This window comes from Hyperolius riggenbachi, chromosome 1, assembly GCF_040937935.1.
Source record: "Hyperolius riggenbachi isolate aHypRig1 chromosome 1, aHypRig1.pri, whole genome shotgun sequence".
NCBI lineage: Eukaryota > Metazoa > Chordata > Amphibia > Anura > Hyperoliidae > Hyperolius > Hyperolius riggenbachi.
Window position 1 is genome coordinate 192970684 of NC_090646.1, and position 9180 is coordinate 192979863.

Genomic DNA, 9180 nt, shown 5'->3' on the forward strand with positions numbered 1-9180 from the left:
TGACATGCAGACTTTCTTTTATAGACTCACCTGTGCTGTCTTCAATCTTCCCTTTCCCTTACCCAGTCTTCCATCTCAGCTTCTGTCACCTTTCCTGAAATGAGACACTGACATGCAGACAATTTTTCTATCAGACTCACCTGTGCAGTATTCTGACATCCTCTGCTTTTAACCCAGTCTTCCATGCCGCCTTCTATCAACTCCTTTCCTGAAATTAAAAGAAATGACATGCAGACTATCTTTTACAGACTCACCTGTGCTGTCTTCTGTCTTTCCTTTACCCAGCCTTCCATCTCAGCTTCTGTCACTTTTCCTGAAATGAGACACTGACATGCAGACAATTTTTCTATCAGACTCACCTGTGCTGTATTCTAACAACCTCTGCTTTTAACCCAGTTTTCCATGCCGCCTTCTATCACCTCCTTTCCTGAAATAAAAAAAAAATGACATGCAGACTTCCTTTAACAGACTCACCTGTACTGTCTTCAATCTTCCCTTTCCCTTACCCAGTCTTCCATCTCAGCTTCTGTCACCTTTCCTGAAATGAGACACTGACATGCAGACAATTTTTCTATCAGACTCACCTGTGCTGTATTCTGACATCCTCTGCTTTTAACCCAGTCTTCCATGCCGCCTTCTATCAACACATTTCCTGAAATTAAAAAAAAAATAACATGCAGACTTTCTTTTATAGACTCACCGGTGCTGTCTTCAATCTTCCCTTTCCTTTACCCATCCTTCCATCTAAGCTTCTGTCACCTTTCCTGAAATGAGACACTGACATGCACACAATTTTTCTATCAGACTCACCTGTGCTGTATTCTGACATCCTCTGCTTTAAACCCAGTCTTCCATGCCGCCTTCTATCAACACATTTCCTGAAATAAAATTACATGCAGACTTTCTTTTATAGACTCACCGGTGCTGTCTTCAATCTTCCCTTTCCATTACCCAGCCTTCCATCTCAGCTTCTGTCACCTTTCCTGAAATGAGACACTGACATGCAGACAATTTTTCTATCAGACTCACCTGTGCTGTATTCTGACATCCTCTGCTTTTAACCCAGTCTTCCATGCCGCCTTCTATCAACACATTTCCTGAAATTAAAAAAAAATGACATGCAGACTTTCTTTTATAGACTCACTGGTGCTGTCTTCAATCTTCCCTTTCCTTTACCCATCCTTCCATCTCAGCTTCTGTCACCTTTCCTGAAATGAGACACTGACATGCAGACAATTTTTCTATCAGACTCACCTGTGCTGTATTCTAACATCCTCTGCTTTTAACCCAGTCTTCCATGCCGCCTTCTATCACCTCCTTTCCTGAAATAAAAAAATGACATGCAGACTTTCTTTTATAGACTCACCTGTGCTGTCTTCAATCTTCCCTTTCCCTTACCCAGTCTTCCATCTCAGCTTCTGTCACCTTTCCTGAAATGAGACACTGACATGCAGACAATTTTTCTATCAGACTCACCTGTGCTGTATTCTGACATCCTCTGCTTTTAACCCAGTCTTCCATGCCACCTTCTATCAACACATTTCCTGAAATAAAAAAAATGACATGCAGACTTTCTTTTATAGACTCACCGGTGCTGTCTTCAATCTTCCCTTTCCTTTACCCAGCCTTCCATCTCAGCTTCTGTCACCTTTCCTGAAATGAGACACTGACATGCAGACAATTTTTCTATCAGACTCACCTGTGCAGTATTCTGACATCCTCTGCTTTTAACCCAGTCTTCCATGCCGCCTTCTATCAACTCCTTTCCTGAAATTAAAAGAAATGACATGCAGACTATCTTTTACAGACTCACCTGTGCTGTCTTCAATCTTCCATTTCCCTTACCCAGTCTTCCATCTCAGCTTCTGTCACCTTTCCTGAAATGAGACACTGACATGCAGACAATTTTTCTATCAGACTCACCTGTGCTGTATTCTGACATCCTCTGCTTTTAACCCAGTCTTCCATGCCACCTTCTATCAACACATTTCCTGAAATAAAAAAAATGACATGCAGACTTTCTTTTATAGACTCACCGGTGCTGTCTTCTATCTTCCCTTTCCTTTACCCAGCCTTCCATCTCAGCTTCTGTCACCTTTCCTGAAATGAGACACTGACATGCAGACGATTTTTCTATCAGACTCACCTGTGCAGTATTCTGACATCCTCTGCTTTTAACCTAGTCTTCCATGCCGCCTTCTATCAACATGCAGACTATCTTTTACAGACTCACCTGTGCTGTCTTCTGTCTTTCCTTTACCCAGCCTTCCATCTCAGCTTCTGTCACTTTTCCTGAAATGAGACACTGACATACAGACAATTTTTCTATCAGACTCACCTGTGCTGTATTCTGACATCCTCTGCTTTTAACCCAGTCTTCCATGCCGCCTTCTATCACTTCCTTTCCTGAAGTAAAAAAATGACATGCAGACTTTCTTTTATAGACTCACCTGTGCTGTCTTCAATCTTCCCTTTCCCTTACCCAGTCTTCCATCTCAGCTTCTGTCACCTTTCCTGAAATGAGACACTGACATGCAGACAATTTTTCTATCAGACTCACCTGTGCTGTATTCTGACATCCTCTGCTTTTAACCCAGTCTTCCATGCTGCCTTCTATCAACACATTTCCTGAAATAAAAAAAAAAATGACATGCAGACTTTCTTTTATAGAATTACCTGTGCTGTCTTCTATCTTCCCTTTCCTTTACCCAGCCTTCCATCTCAGCTTCTGTCACTTTTCCTGAAATGAGACACTGACATGCAGACAATTTTTCTATCAGACTCACCTGTGCTGTATTCTAACATCCTCTGCTTTTAACCCAGTCTTCCATGCCGCCTTCTATCACCTCCTTTCCTGAAATAAAAAAAAATGACATGCAGACTTTCTTTTATAGACTCACCTGTGCTGTCTTCAATCTTCCCTTTCCTTTACCCAGCCTTCCAGCTCAGCTTCTGTCACCTTTCCTGAAATGAGACACTGACATGCAGACAATTTCTCTATCAGACTCACCTGTGCTGTATTCTGACATCCTCTGCTTTTAACCCAGTCTTCCATGCCGCCTTCTATCAACTCCTTTCCAGAAATTAAAAAAAAATGACATGCAGACTTTTTTTTATAGACTCACCTGTGCTGTCTTCTGTCTTTCCTTTACCCATCCTTCCATCTCAGCTTCTGTCACCTTTCCTGAAATGAGACACTGACATGCAGACAATTTTTCTATCAGACTCACCTGTGCTGTATTCTGACATCCTCTGCTGTTAACCCAGTCTTCCATGCCGCCTTCTATCACCTCCTTTCCTGAAATAAAAAAAAATGACATGCAGACTTTCTTTTATAGACTCACCTGTGCTGTCTTCTATCTTCCCTTTCCTTTACCCAGCCTTCCGTCTCAGCTTCTGTCACCTTTCCTGAAATGAGACACTGACATGCACACAATTTTTCTATCAGATTCACCTGTGCTGTATTCTGACATCCTCTGCTTTAAACCCAGTCTTCCATGCCACCTTCTATCAACACATTTCCTGAAATAAAAAAAAAATGACATGCAGACTTTCTTTTATAGACTCACCGGTGCTGTCTTCAATCTTCCCTTTCCCTTACCCAGCCTTCCATCTCAGCTTCTGTCACCTTTCCTGAAATGAGACACTGACATGCAGACAATTTTTCTATAAGACTCACCTGTGCTGTATTCTGACATCCTCTGCTTTTAACCCAGTCTTCCATGCCACCTTCTATCAACACATTTCCTGAAATAAAAAAAATGACATGCAGACTTTCTTTTATAGACTCACCGGTGCTGTCTTCTAACTTCCCTTTCCTTTACCCAGCCTTCCATCTCAGCTTCTGTCACCTTTCCTGAAATGAGACACTGACATGCAGACGATTTTTCTATCAGACTCACCTGTGCAGTATTCTGACATCCTCTGCTTTTAACCCAGTCTTCCATGCCACCTTCTATCAACTCCTTTCCTGAAATTAAAAGAAATTACATGCAGACTATCTTTTACAGACTCACCTGTGCTGTCTTCTGTCTTTCCTTTACCCATCCTTCCATCTCAGCTTCTGTCACTTTTCCTGAAATGAGACACTGACATGCAGACAATTTTTCTATCAGACTCACCTGTGCTGTATTCTAACATCCTCTGCTTTTAACCCAGTCTTCCATGCCGCCTTCTATCACCTCCTTTCCTGAAATAAAAAAATGACATGCAGACTTTCTTTTGTAGACTCACCTGTGCTGTCTTCAATCTTCCATTTCCCTTACCCAGTCTTCCATCTCAGCTTCTGTCACCTTTCCTGAAATGAGACACTGACATGCAGACAATTTTTCTATCAGACTCACCTGTGCTGTATTCTGACATCCTCTGCTTTTAACCCAGTCTTCCATGCCACCTTCTATCAACACATTTCCTGAAATAAAAAAAATGACATGCAGACTTTCTTTTATAGACTCACCGGTGCTGTCTTCTATGTTCCCTTTCCTTTACCCAGCCTTCCATCTCATCTTCTGTCACCTTTCCTGAAATGAGACACTGACATGCAGACGATTTTTCTATCAGACTCACCTGTGCAGTATTCTGACATCCTCTGCTTTTAACCCAGTCTTCCATGCCGCCTTCTATCAACTCCTTTCCTGAAATTAAAAGAAATGACATGCAGACTTTCTTTAACAGACTCACCTGTGCTGTCTTCTGTCTTTCCTTTACCCAGCCTTCCATCTCAGCTTCTGTCACTTTTTACTGAAATGAGACACTGACATACAGACAATTTTTCTATCAGACTCACCTGTGCTGTATTCTGACATCATCTGCTTTTAACCCAATCTTCCATGCCGCCTTCTATCAACACATTTACTGAAATTAAAAAAAAAAGTGACATGCAGACTTTCTTTTATAGACTCACCGGTGCTGTCTTCTATCTTCCCTTTCCTTTACCCAGCCTTCCATCTCAGCTTCTGTCACCTTTCCTGAAATGAGACACTGACATGCAGACAATTTTTCTATCAGACTCACCTGTGCAGTATTCTGACATCCTCTGCTTTTAACCCAGTCTTCCATGCCACCTTCTATCAACTCCTTTCCTGAAATTAAAAGAAATGACATGCAGACTATCTTTTACAGACTCACCTGTGCTGTCTTCAATCTTCCATTTCCCTTACTCAGTCTTCCATCTCAGCTTCTGTCACCTTTCCTGAAATGAGACACTAACATGCAGACAATTTTTCTATCAGACTCACCTGTGCTGTATTCTGACATCCTCTGCTTTTAACCCAGTCTTCCATGCCACCTTCTATCAACACATTTCCTGAAATAAAAAAAATGACATGCAGACTTTCTTTTATAGACTCACCGGTGCTGTCTTCTATCTTCCCTTTCCTTTACCCAGCCTTCCATCTCAGCTTCTGTCACCTTTCCTGAAATGAGACACTGACATGCAGACGATTTTTCTATCAGACTCACCTGTGCAGTATTCTGACATCCTCTGCTTTTAACCTAGTCTTCCATGCCGCCTTCTATCAACATGCAGACTATCTTTTACAGACTCAACTGTGCTGTCTTCTGTCTTTCCTTTACCCAGCCTTCCATCTCAGCTTCTGTCACTTTTCCTGAAATGAGACACTGACATACAGACAATTTTTCTATCAGACTCACCTGTGCTGTATTCTGACATCCTCTGCTTTTAACCCAGTCTTCCATGCCGCCTTCTATCACTTCCTTTCCTGAAGTAAAAAAATGACATGCAGACTTTCTTTTATAGACTCACCTGTGCTGTCTTTAATCTTACCTTTCCCTTACCCAGTCTTCCATCTCAGCTTCTGTCACCTTTCCTGAAATGAGACACTGACATGCAGACAATTTTTCTATCAGACTCACCTGTGCTGTATTCTGACATCCTCTGCTTTTAACCCAGTCTTCCATGCTGCCTTCTATCAACACATTTCCTGAAATAAAAAAAAAAATGACATGCAGACTTTCTTTTATAGAATTACCTGTGCTGTCTTCTATCTTCCCTTTCCTTTACCCAGCCTTCCATCTCAGCTTCTGTCACTTTTCCTGAAATGAGACACTGACATGCAGACAATTTTTCTATCAGACTCACCTGTGCTGTATTCTAACATCCTCTGCTTTTAACCCAGTCTTCCATGCCGCCTTCTATCACCTCCTTTCCTGAAATAAAAAAAATGACATGCAGACTTTCTTTTATAGACTCACCTGTGCTGTCTTCTATCTTCCCTTTCCTTTACCCAGTCTTACATCTCAGCTTCTGTCACCTTTCCTGAAATGAGACACTGACATGCAGACAATTTTTCTATCAGACTCACCTGTGCTGTATTCTGACATCCTCTGCTTTTAACCCAGTCTTCCATGCCGCCTTCTATTAACTTCTTTCCTGAAATAAAAAAAAAATGACATGCAGACTTTCTTTAGCAGACTCACCTGTGCTGTCTTCAATCTTCCCTTTCCCTTACCCAGTCTTCCATCTCAGCTTCTGTCACCTTTCCTGAAATGAGACACTGACATGCAGACAATTTTTCTATCAGACTCACCTGTGCTATATTCTGACATCCTCTGCTTTTAACCCAGTCTTCCATGCCGCCTTCTATCAACACATTTCCTGAAATTAAAAGAAATGACATGCAGACTATCTTTTACAGACTCACCTGTGCTGTCTTCTGTCTTTCCTTTACCCAGCCTTCCATCTCAGCTTCTGTCACCTTTCCTGAAATGACACTGACATGCAGACAATTTTTCTATCAGACTCACCTGTGCTGTATTCTAACATCCTCTGCTTTTAACCCAGTCTTCCATGCCGCCTTCTATCACCTCCTTTCCTGAAATAAAAAAAAATGACATGCAGACTTTCTTTTATAGACTCACCTGTGCTGTCTTCAATCTTCCCTTTCCTTTACCCAGCCTTCCAGCTCAGCTTCTGTCACCTTTCCTGAAATGAGACACTGACATGCAGACAATTTTTCTATCAGACTCACCTGTGCTGTATTCTAACATCCTCTGCTTTTAACCCAGTCTTCCATGCCGCCTTCTATCAACTCCTTTCCAGAAATTAAAAAAAAATGACATGCAGACTTTTTTTTATAGACTCACCTGTGCTGTCTTCTGTCTTTCCTTTACCCAGCCTTCCATTACAGCTTCTGTCACCTTTCCTAAAATGAGACACTGACATGCAGACAATTTTTCTATCAGACTCACCTGTGCAGTATTCTGACATCCTCTGCTTTTAACCCAGTCTTCCATGCCGCCTTCTATCAACTCCTTTCCTGAAATTAAAAGAAATGACATGCAGACTATCTTTTACAGACTCACCTGTGCTGTCTTCTGTCTTTCCTTTACCCAGCCTTCCATCTCAGCTTCTGTCACTTTTCCTGAAATGAGACACTGACATACAGACAATTTTTCTATCAGACTCACCTGTGCTGTATTCTAACATCCTCTGCTTTTAACCCAGTCTTCCATGCCACCTTCTATCACCTCCTTTCCTGAAATAAAAAAAATGACATGCAGACTTCCTTTAACAGACTCACCTGTGCTGTCTTCAATCTTCCCTTTCCTTTACCCATCCTTCCATCTCAGCTTCTGTCACCTTTCCTGAAATGAGACACTGACATGCAGACAATTTTTCTATCAGACTCACCTGTGCTGTATTCTGACATCCTCTGCTGTTAACCCAGTCTTCCATGCCGCCTTCTATCACCTCCTTTCCTGAAATAAAAAAAAATGACATGCAGACTTTCTTTTATAGACTCACCTGTGCTGTCTTCTATCTTCCCTTTCCTTTACCCAGCCTTCCGTCTCAGCTTCTGTCACCTTTCCTGAAATGAGACACTGACATGCACACAATTTTTCTATCAGATTCACCTGTGCTGTATTCTGACATCCTCTGCTTTAAACCCAGTCTTCCATGCCACCTTCTATCAACACATTTGCTGAAATAATAAAAAAATGACATGCAGACTTTCTTTTATAGACTCACCGGTGCTGTCTTCAATCTTCCCTTTCCCTTACCCAGCCTTCCATCTCAGCTTCTGTCACCTTTCCTGAAATGAGACACTGACATGCAGACAATTTTTCTATAAGACTCACCTGTGCTGTATTCTGACATCCTCTGCTTTTAACCCAGTCTTCCATGCCACCTTCTATCAACACATTTCCTGAAATAAAAAAAATGACATGCAGACTTTCTTTTATAGACTCACCGGTGCTGTCTTCTATCTTCCCTTTCCTTTACCCAGCCTTCCATCTCAGCTTCTGTCACCTTTCCTGAAATGAGACACTGACATGCAGACGATTTTTCTATCAGACTCACCTGTGCAGTATTCTGACATCCTCTGCTTTTAACCCAGTCTTCCATGCCGCCTTCTATCAACTCCTTTCCTGAAATTAAAAGAAATTACATGCAGACTATCTTTTACAGACTCACCTGTGCTGTCTTCTGTCTTTCCTTTACCCATCCTTCCATCTCAGCTTCTGTCACTTTTCCTGAAATGAGACACTGACATGCAGACAATTTTTCTATCAGACTCACCTGTGCTGTATTCTAACATCCTCTGCTTTTAACCCAGTCTTCCATGCCGCCTTCTATCACCTCCTTTCCTGAAATAAAAAAATGACATGCAGACTTTCTTTTATAGACTCACCTGTGCTGTCTTCAATCTTCCATTTCCCTTACCCAGTCTTCCATCTCAGCTTCTGTCACCTTTCCTGAAATGAGACACTGACATGCAGACAATTTTTCTATCAGACTCACCTGTGCTGTATTCTGACATCCTCTGCTTTTAACCCAGTCTTCCATGCCACCTTCTATCAACACATTTCCTGAAATAAAAAAAATGACATGCAGACTTTCTTTTATAGACTCACCGGTGCTGTCTTCTATGTTCCCTTTCCTTTACCCAGCCTTCCATCTCATCTTCTGTCACCTTTCCTGAAATGAGACACTGACATGCAGACGATTTTTCTATCAGACTCACCTGTGCAGTATTCTGACATCCTCTGCTTTTAACCCAGTCTTCCATGCCACCTTCTATCAACACATTTCCTGAAATAAAAAAAATGACATGCAGACTTTCTTTTATAGACTCACCGGTGCTGTCTTCTATGTTCCCTTTCCTTTACCCAGCCTTCCATCTCATCTTCTGTCACCTTTCCTGAAATGAGACACTG